Below are 10,358 nucleotides of genomic sequence, written 5' to 3' on the forward strand. Positions count from 1 at the left end.
GCTGCAGGAGAATTTGGTGCCAGCTCTTGTCCAAGTGAAATCTCACTCTCCATTTAGGTAATTAATAGAAGCCACTACCACTCAGGTCTGGTTAGGCTCCTTGGTCATCAATTGCTTCCAGGGATTAAAATGAGATTCCTTTTTTTTTTTTTTAAGATTTTATTTATTTATTTGATAGACAGAGATCACAAGTAGGCAGAGAGGCAGGCAGAGAGAGAGGAAGGGAAGCAGGCATTCTGCTAAGCAGAGAGCCTGATGCAGGGCTCGATTCCAGGATCCTGGGATCATGACCTGAGCTGAAGGCAGAGGCTTTAAGCCACTGAGGCACCAAGGTGCCTCTAAAATGAGATTCTTTTTTTTTTTTTTTTAAAGATTTTATTTATTTATTTGACAGGCAGAGATCATAAGTAGGCAGAGAGGCAGACAGAGAGAGAGAGAGAGAGGTGGAAGCAGGCTCCCTGCTGAGCAGAGAGCCCAATGCGGGGCTGATCCCAGGACCCTGGGATCATGACCTGAGCTGAAGGCAGAGGCCTTAACCCACTGAGCCACCCAGGTGCCCCTAAAATGAGATTCTTCATTCGGGAACCTGAAGCCAACCCAGCAACCTCAACTTTCTGATTGCAAGGCATAGTTTCTAAAGCTTTGATCGCTTGAATTCAACAAATAAGATTCATAATGAATGCTACAGAGTCAGCAGGGTAGCCAGGGTTGGCAATAGATTCGGGAGAATCACAGTGTAGCTCCTATAAACGGGAATTCTGTGTGCCCTGATTCATTCATTTATTTTTTTGAGGATCCTGTTACGTGGCTGTGTTGTGTCCTTCCTCTTTAGGTGAGACCAACTCAGACACTGGGGTCTATGTCTCTTCTACCAGAGCAGTTAATATGAAGCTTGTAGTGGTTCTAAAACTTCTGTTCTGAGAAAGAGTCACTAAAGGGCTTTTCATAAGTGCATATGTTGTATGTTTGATTTTGTAGGTCTGGGAACTGGGGACTGGAATTTTTAACAGGATCCCTGGGTAATTTCGATGAAGGTAAGCCAAGAGCTCCTCCTTGAAGATATTGTTTTAGGCATGGATTTCTTAAGTTTTGTTTATCTGAAAGGAAAGGAGGGCGAGACTGTTCTCTGTGCTCACAGGGCCCATTGGGTAACAACAACAATGTTCTGCATGTAGTGATATTCCAGTGTAAGTGACTCATCTTCCTCATGGTGCTAGAATTTAAACTCAGTCATGAATTTATGCTGTAGACAGCTGGGGATGTATTAGTGCACAGACAAATGTTTGTCTTTGAGAAGAGTAATAAAATTAGTAACCTTTATTAGCAAGAATAATCAAGAAAAGAAAAAGAGATGGCACACATACCACTATTAGGAATAAGAAAAAAAAGATATCACTACAGGGCGCCTGGGAGGCTCAGTCATTAAGCTTCTACCTTTGGCTCAGGTCACGATCCCAGGGTCCTGGGATTGAGCCTCGTGTCGGGCTCCCTGCTCACTGGGAAGGCTGCTTCTCCCTCTCCCACTCCCCCTGCTTGTGTTCCCTCTGTCGCTATGTCTCTATCAAATAAATAAATAAAGTCTTTTTAAAAAAGAATATCACTACAGATCTAACAGACATCATGTATTCATCATGCCTTTTTATTTTCTGATATTATGACATCAGGGACTTTGTTGACTTTGGAGAGACTGCCTAGGGGAGGACTAGCCAATTCCTAGAGATGGTGAAGGACTCTGCTGCAAGTTCACCTTTCATGTACAAATCAATCCAGTGCCCCTACTCCGAACACCTTCTTACTGAGCTCACATGTCAAATCGTTATCTCCCTGCCCTGGTCACCCCAGGGCCAGGTATCAGACAATTGGGGGCGGTCCCTACACCCTGGAGTTCACCAAAATTATTCAAACTGACCAACCCTACACCTGCTTCACCTGCCTACCCTGCTTTGCCCAGTCCTCCTGTGGAAACCACGATAAAGGCTCTTGTCTGTATGTTGCACTCCCTCCCTCTGCTTCCTTACTGACCTTGATGCTTCTTCTGGTAGCCCTGCATGCTGTGCTGGGCCTCCTGCCTGTAGGCACTGTGAATCAGACCTCTACCTTCATCAGGGTTGTCTTCAGGTCTGCATGTTTTATCAAGCTCATTTAAACCCAGCCCCAGGTATATCTCTACAACACATCACACAAAGATAAAAGGAGGGTATCATAAACAAATTTGTGCTCATAAGTGTGAAAATTGATGAGAAGGACAAATTGTGAAAAAACTCAAATTATGAACACAAGAAGAAATTAAAAAATCTCAAGACTTCACTCTTGCATTCTTCCAACTTATTTTTTAAACGTTAAAAATATTTTAAACAGATCTACAGAATTATACTCAGAGATGATTTTTACTTAATTTTCCAGTACCATTATATGTGTTAGTTATATTGATGAAAAGAAAATGTTAAAGCAAAACTATGCTGTGAATTAAGAATTAGTGAAAATAATACTTTATTAACTTCATTTCTGTTGTAACAGAGACCTAAGGATAGTTAATTAATTGAATTTTGAAAATTTACATAGATTTAGATGGATTTTCCACTCTTCACTAGATTAGTAAAATACACTCTTAATATCCATAAGTAAGAAAATACCTCCACTAGGTCTGTAAATTAACTCTTCAGTGAAAAAGAGACGTTTAGTTTAGGTACATTTAGAAGTACTCATCTCATTTTAAATGCTCATCTAATGTTTTATTTTTATTTTTAAAAAAAATTTATTTATTTATTTTTTAATTTAAAGATTTTATTTATTTATTTGACACACAGAGAAATCACAAGTAGGCAGAGAGGCAGGCAGAGAGAGAGGGGAAGCAGGTTCTCTGCTGAGCAGAGAGCCCGATGTGGGACTCGATCCCAGGACCCTGAGATCATGACCTGATCCGAAGGCAGAGGCTTAACCCACTGAGCCACCCAGGCATCCCTCATCTAATGTTTTTATAGACTTTATTTTTTAAAGCAGTTTTAGCTTCACATCAAAATGGACTCCCAAGTATAGATTTACCATATACCTCCCAGCCCTGTGCACGTGCAGCCTCTCCTATTTGAGTGGTACCTTTATTACAGCCCATGAACCTTCACTGACATCATTATCACTCAAAGTGCATCATTTTCATGAGTGTTCACTCTTGTACATTCTGTGGGTTTTGACAAATGTGTAATGACATGTATTCACCATTACAGCATCATACAAAGTCATTCCCCCACCCTAAAAATCTTCTGTGCTCTGCCTGCTCAACTCCCCGACACCCTCTTGGAGACTACTGATCTTTCTATCGTCTCCATAGTTTGGCCCTTTTCAGGATGTGCTGTCGTTGGAACCATACAGCATGTAGTCTTCTCAGATTAGCTTCTTTCACTTGGCCATATGCATTTAAGGTTCCTTCGTGTCTTTTCATGGCTCATTTCTTTTTAGTGCCGTTACTATCCCATCAGCTGGTCAGATTTCATACCCACTCGCTTCCTGTAGGGCATCTTGGTTGCTTCCAACTTTTGGCGATTATGGATAAAGCTGCTGTAAACACCTGTGTGTAGGCTTTGTGTAGACACACATTTTAAGTCATGGAGGTTAATACCGAAGAAAGCAGTTGGTGGATCAGATGGCAAGAGTACAGTTAGCTGTGTAAGAAACTGCCAAAGTCCCATTTTCCACAGTAGCTGTACTGCTTTGCGGTCCCACCAGCAATGAATGGCAGTTTGTTACCCACATCCTCCCCCGCATTTGGTATTGTCAGTGGTTTGGATTTTGGCCATTGTAATAGGTGTGTGGTGACATCTCACTGCTGTTTCAGTCTGCTGTTCCCTAATGCCATAGGATGTTGAAATGCTCATTTAAATTTAAGGAATCTATTTGTGTTCATGTTCTTATTAAAAAAATCTGTCATTAAGAGGACCATTATGAAATTCTAGTACCATCAAAAGCCTTATGATCTCAACTGCCTTGTCTTAGCCATGCAGGTGCTTTTAATGTAAAGAAATTCTTGTTTATATAATAACCAAGGGACTAGGGTTTTATTCAAATATTGATATTAATATACTACCTTAATGTGTATTTTGCATGAGCTGTGAGCTGTACATAGAGCGCACTACATGTGCGGGTAATAACATTTAAGACAATGCTTATAATGTTTATGTTTTAATTTAACTGCTACTTACTGTAGTTGTTTTAAAATAAATTTTTAATTTTAAAATAGATTTAGACTTAGAGAAAAGTTGCAAAGATAGTACAGCATATCTTATACCTAGTTTCCTCTAACATCTTACATTAGTATTTGATAACATTATTATTAACTAAAGTCCATTTTATTCTTATTTCCTTAGTTTTACCTGATGTTCTTTTTTTTTGGAGGGGGGTTCCTAGAATGCCACCCAGGATATCACAGTAGGATTCTCTAGAATGTGACAATTTCTTAGATTTTCCATGACAGCTTTCAAGAGTGCTCATCAAGTGTTTTGCAGAAGGTTCCTCAGTTGGAATTTGTTTCACATTGTCTCATGATTACATGGGGTTATGGGCTTTTGGAAGGAAGACCACTGAGGTAGACTACAGTTCCCATCATGTCATATCAAGGGGACAAGCTGTGAACAAGACATGACTGAAGATGTTAAGCTTATTCATATGGCTGAGGTAGAGAATAAACCTCTAGAGAATAAACCTGAGGTGGGTTTCTTCACTGTTAAGTTATTCTTCCCAATTTTTGTACTATATTCTTGGAAAGAAGTCATTATGCCAAGTTCATAGTTTTAAGGGGTGGGGGCTTATGTTCCATTTTCTTGAAGGAGGAGTATCTACATAAATTATTTGGAATTGTTCTTTTCCATTGACTTATTTAATCATTTATTTTTTTTTTAAGATTTATTTATTTATTTGACAGAGAGAGAGGCAAATAAGCAGAGTAGCAGGCAGAGGCAGAGAGAGAAGCAGGCTCTCTGTTGAGCAGGGAGCCTGATGTGGGGCTCGATCCCAGGATCCTGGAATCATGACCTGAGTTGGAGGCAGATGCTTAACTGGCTGAGCCAGCCAAGGTGCCCCTCCATTAACTTATTTAATCATTCATTTAAATCAGTATGGAGTTATGGATATTTATTTTATACTTTGAGTTATAATCCAATTTATTTATTTGTTGGTCTAACTGTTTCAAGTTCCTCTAAATTTTCAAGGAAGAAATAATATCTTTCTCACATAAACTCTTACAGAGAAATGGACAAAAGGGCACACTTTCCAGTTTTTATGAGGACACACTAGTTTTCATACCAAACAGGACAAAGCCATGATAATGAGAGAGAGTGAGTACGTAGTTTCTTTACAAATATAGAGGCTAGCTCTGGGGATTACCAAGACACATAAAACTATAACTTCAGGGGTTCCAAATAATAGAAGCTGGACCCACCTGACCTATATTATTTGGTGGATCCAATAGTCCTCAAAACTTTTCTATCACTTTGGGAAGTTATGTAGAACATTTGGTAAGTCCAGTACAAAAACTACAGGGCGGGCCCACAGATTTTTGGAACAAAGCAATTAGACCTCCAATAAGTGACAGTTTTCCTTTAAGTAACAGTTTTAGGCTTGATATTTGGGTACATTTGCTGCTGGACTTCTGATCTTGGGAGACCAGGTGATCGTGAGCTCTGAATAACCCATCATGTCTGGGTGCTATGTTATCCAATTTATCATAAAGTAAGGTATTTCCAGGGGGAAAGGGCAGGCGCAGGACCAGGCCTCAGTGGGTAGGGCCTGAAGGAGCAGCTTGGTTTCAGAAGCTGGTGGCTCAGAACCCCTCTGGGCACTCCTGTTCTTGCCACCCTTCAATATGTACCCAGCTACATGGGAAGTACCTCCTGATTAGTTAACTAAGAAGAAAGAAATGACCTTATTTACAGGTAACTATGCACAGTATATCGCGGATTTCTGACGTATTAGAGCCTTGCTCAGAGGTAGCCTTAAAGGATAATCAAGAATTGGAAACTTTCCTGTGGGTAGAACTTCGATGATTACAAATTTATTTCTCACTCTTCCTAGGAGAGATGGACAGACATAAGGATCCACACCGAACAATGAATAGCATTTAATCTTTTGGCCAAAGATTAGAGACAAGGAGAATGAAACATGCTCCCTAAGAAATGAGAGCTTTCTGGTACGTTCTGGTACTTTCTGCCTGATCTAAGAATGGTCAGAGAGGTCTACAATGGGCAAAGAAAACCCACAGGCAAAAAGTTACCAGGACTGGCAGCTGGAAGTCAGGGCCAGCATCAGCTGAGACAATACGTGCCAGCATTAGGAGGTATAACTCGAAATCCAACACTCAGAGAATAAGGGCCCACAGATCTTGCTTCTGGGTGCAACAGCCAGCTGAGACTTGCAGGAAGGAGTGCATTTGAGTAAGTGATAAGACTGTGAACTGTTGGATAAGAGTATCAGTGAACCTCTGTGGATGCAAATATGGTCAAACGGAGAGCCAGGAGAAACAATGTCATGGACATCTACAGCTGCCATGTATCCAGTGTCTCTCTGGGAGAATTTGGACCCAAACATTCTGTTCTGGTAGAACAGCTCATCAGAGATCATCCCTACCCCTGCCCTACTGACCACAGGCATGAGCATATCCCCAAGTAGGCCAATGAAATTCCGCCCCTTGGCAACATATCTCTGAATGAGAATGTAGAGATGTAAATTCGTTGGTTCTGAGTTATATGAAGGCAATGTCATGATGATTAAGTCTGTGAATTTCTATGAAATCTCTAGAGCAGCCCCAGTTGCATCCTCCCGGAGGCTGGTTTATTCATGTCATCCTTAAGTTCTTTGAACTATGAAGCATTCCTCTGGTATATTCTCCGTTTGTTTAAATTAGAGTTGGTTTGAGTAACTTACCTCCAAATAACCCGAACTCACACTAAAGGTCAAAGTTCCTGGAGTATTAAAGTCAAAATTGCCTGTTTAAGAAATCATAGGATGGACACCTAGGTGGCTCAGTTGGTTGGACAACTGCCTTCGGCTCAGGTCATGATCCTGGAGTCCCGGGATCAAGTCCCACATCGGGCTCCCAGCTCCACGGGAAGTCTGCTTCTCCCTCTGACCTTCTCCTTGCTCATGCTCTCTCTCACTGTCTCTCTCTCAAATAAATAAATAAAATCTTTAAAAAAAGAAAAAAGAAGAAATCATAAGAGCCTGTGTCTAAATAATTTCAGGTATATTTCCCCCAGATTATATTAATTTCTCTGAAGAAAGAGGAAATTTAAGGGCAATAAAAAAAATTAAAGCTGGCTATCTGCCTCTTTCAAGTTCAGCAGGAGAGAAATTCATTAAAGAACAGCAAGATGAAAACACTGGCATGAAGCAACTAATGATACGAATTGATTACATTTCAAAGTGCTGAAATCTTCAGAAGACGGAAAGTGACATGATAACAGAGGGAGAAACCAGGAGCAAGGTTATTTGGCATCAATCCTTCTGAATCACTCTTAGGAAATTCACATCCTTCTCTAATGAGAAGCCACTTCAGTACTCATTGAAGATGCTCTTGTTGCCCAGAAGGGAGGGAGAAAAAGGATGTCATGTGACATGGCAGGTAGAGGAGGTGAGCTGCCAATTGGCTCACCTCTCAACTGGGGATTTCTTTGTAGGATGAAGAGGAAATTGGGTAGCAGCTGACTTGGCAACTTTGATGGGCTTCTGGATAATAATGAGCCATTGTGAATAAATGCCAAGAAAAGAAAAGTTAAATGCCTGTGATACACCCATCTACACTGATTTATTGGCAGTGGCTAATGGGAGGGCCAGACAAGATTAAAAGTTTCATCATGGAGCTCATTTAGGGTTCTAATAGTGTGTAAGTTTGTGAGTATCTTCCCAGTTCAACGGCAAGATTCTTAAGAGAAGGCTTCTACATTTAAATTTAATACCTGTCTCAGTTTGGGTTCTCCTGGAAGCAAAGGCTAAGATAAAAATGTGGGTGCAAGTGGTTTGTTTGGGAGGTGACCTCAGGAAGCACTGATAAGAGTAGGGAACTGAGAAGGAGAAGGGAAGAGGAGCTATTGACCAAGCAAGTTCTACTTCCTGAGTTTCTTGCCTTCTTTTACATTGTTAATTATTCTGCCAAGTCTTTGGGTATTCTTGTCTGTGTGCTCATCATTATGTGTGTTTTTTTTTTAAATAAAGACAGTTTATTAAGATATGATTCACATACCACAAAACTCACCATTTTATTTATTTAATTTTTAAAAAGATTTTATTTATTTGTCAGAGAGAGAGAGCTAGTGAAAGAGCAGAAGCAGGACAAGCTGCAGGCAATGGGAGAAGCAGGCTCCCTGCTGAGCAAGGAGCCCCATGTGGGACTTGATAGCGGGACCCTGGGATCATGACCTGAGTTGAAGGCAGATGCTTAACCAACAGAACCACCCAAGCATCCCCCAAATTCACCATTTTAAGTATACAATTCAATGTTTTTAGTATATTCACAGACCCGTGTAACTTCCCCACTAGACTCTTCTCATCGCCATGAAAAGAAACCTTGGACCCATTTATCATCATTCCTCATTCTGTCCTTCCCCCTGGAGATCTCCAGTCTCCTTTCTATCCTTGTGGATTTGCCTACAGAATGGGAGAGAATATTTGCTAATCATTTATACGATAAAAACCTCATACCCAAATTTAACAATAAAAAGATGAATAAGCCAAGTAAAACATGGATAAATGATCTGAAGAGACATTTTTCCAAGATAAATATACAAATGACAAACAAGCACATGGAAAGATGCTCAACATCGCTAGCCATCGGGACAGGAAAATCACAACCACAATGAGATACCATTTTGCATCCACTTGGACAGCTCTTGAAAATAGAAATAGGCAGTAAAACATGTTGGCGAGGATGGACAACGGGAAAACTTCATACTTTGCTGCTGAGGTTATACATTGGTGCAGCCACTTTGGAAAAGAGTTTGAAGGTTCCTCAAAGTGTTAAACATCAAGTTGCCCATATGGCCCAGCAAGGCCAGCCCTAGATCTATGCTCACGAGAAATGAAAACGTATGTCCACATGAAAGCATGCACGTGACGGTTCGTGGCAGGATTGCTAATAATAGCCAAAAAGCAGAAAGAACACAAAATTTCATCAACTGATGAATGCATCAAAACAAAGGGACTATATCTGATACAATTGAATATTATTTGGCAACAGAAGGATTAAAGCCCTGATACACACCACAACATTGAAAACGTGCCCTGTGGAAGAAGCCAGATATTCAATTCTATGTTTCTGATCCCAAAAGACCTCACGTAGTGTGACTCCAAGTTGTCTGGTTTGGTGGGCTAACTTTCCCTGTCTGTAAAGTGGGAATTATAATACTTATCTCAAAGGGTTATTATAACCTTAGCAAATGTATGCAAAGTGCCCAGCAGGATGACTGGCACAGGAGAGCACGCAGGGGGTTGCGGTGACAATGTTGCTGGCATCATTTGATACAGGACTACATACAGCAGATGTTTCAAAAGGACATTTTGACAGCTGATTTTCAGCTCCAGGGAATTCCACGGTTGGCTAAAGTTCTGGGGCACGTCTGATCTGAAACTGTGAGTCCAGACACTATTGGGCAGGCAGAGAAACACTTTGATCCTAATTTCCTGATTCAGTTGCCCCACTTGAACTGCCTTCTGACAAAATGCCACACATCCTCCCTCCTCAAGTGACAGGAGCCACCAACCTGACATGAAAAAGTAATAGGACACATTCCAAGAAGATTGAAATCTTGTCTCCTGGAAAAACTCTGTCTGGGGTTCCTTTCTTCCCCTGGCATTTCATTCTGTGGAATCTTTCCACCCTTCCCCTCAAATTTAAACAGCATAGTTTTATGGAGCAGTGGGCCCTAGGAAGAGCTCTCAGGGGAACAGTTTGTGAGTCAAGGCATGCTTGCCATGGTAACTGAATCCCTGAAAGGCAATGTCCCTAAAAGACAATTCAGTTTTGCTTTTCTCTGAGTCTGGTAGGAGTAGGTACTTTAACAGGCTTTCCACAATGACATGTGCCTCTTTGCACAATGTATACCCGTCCAGAGAAGTACCTGGCACTCAGGGACATGGTGTGGGTGTGCACAGAGTTAGGTTTTCACCATCACCCAAGGTCCAGGGCACTTAGAAATGTCTATTCTCTGATTTGAAAACGAAGAGGAGGAAGAAGAAGGTGAAGAAGATGAGGAAGGAGGAGGAGAAGGAGGTAGATGATGATGATGATGATGATGATGATGATGATGAGGAGGAGAAGAAGAAGAAGAAGAAGAAGAAGAAGAAGAAGGGGAAGAAGAAGAGGAAGAGGAAGAGGAAGA

This window comes from Mustela nigripes, chromosome 7 (assembly GCF_022355385.1).
Source record: "Mustela nigripes isolate SB6536 chromosome 7, MUSNIG.SB6536, whole genome shotgun sequence".
NCBI lineage: Eukaryota > Metazoa > Chordata > Mammalia > Carnivora > Mustelidae > Mustela > Mustela nigripes.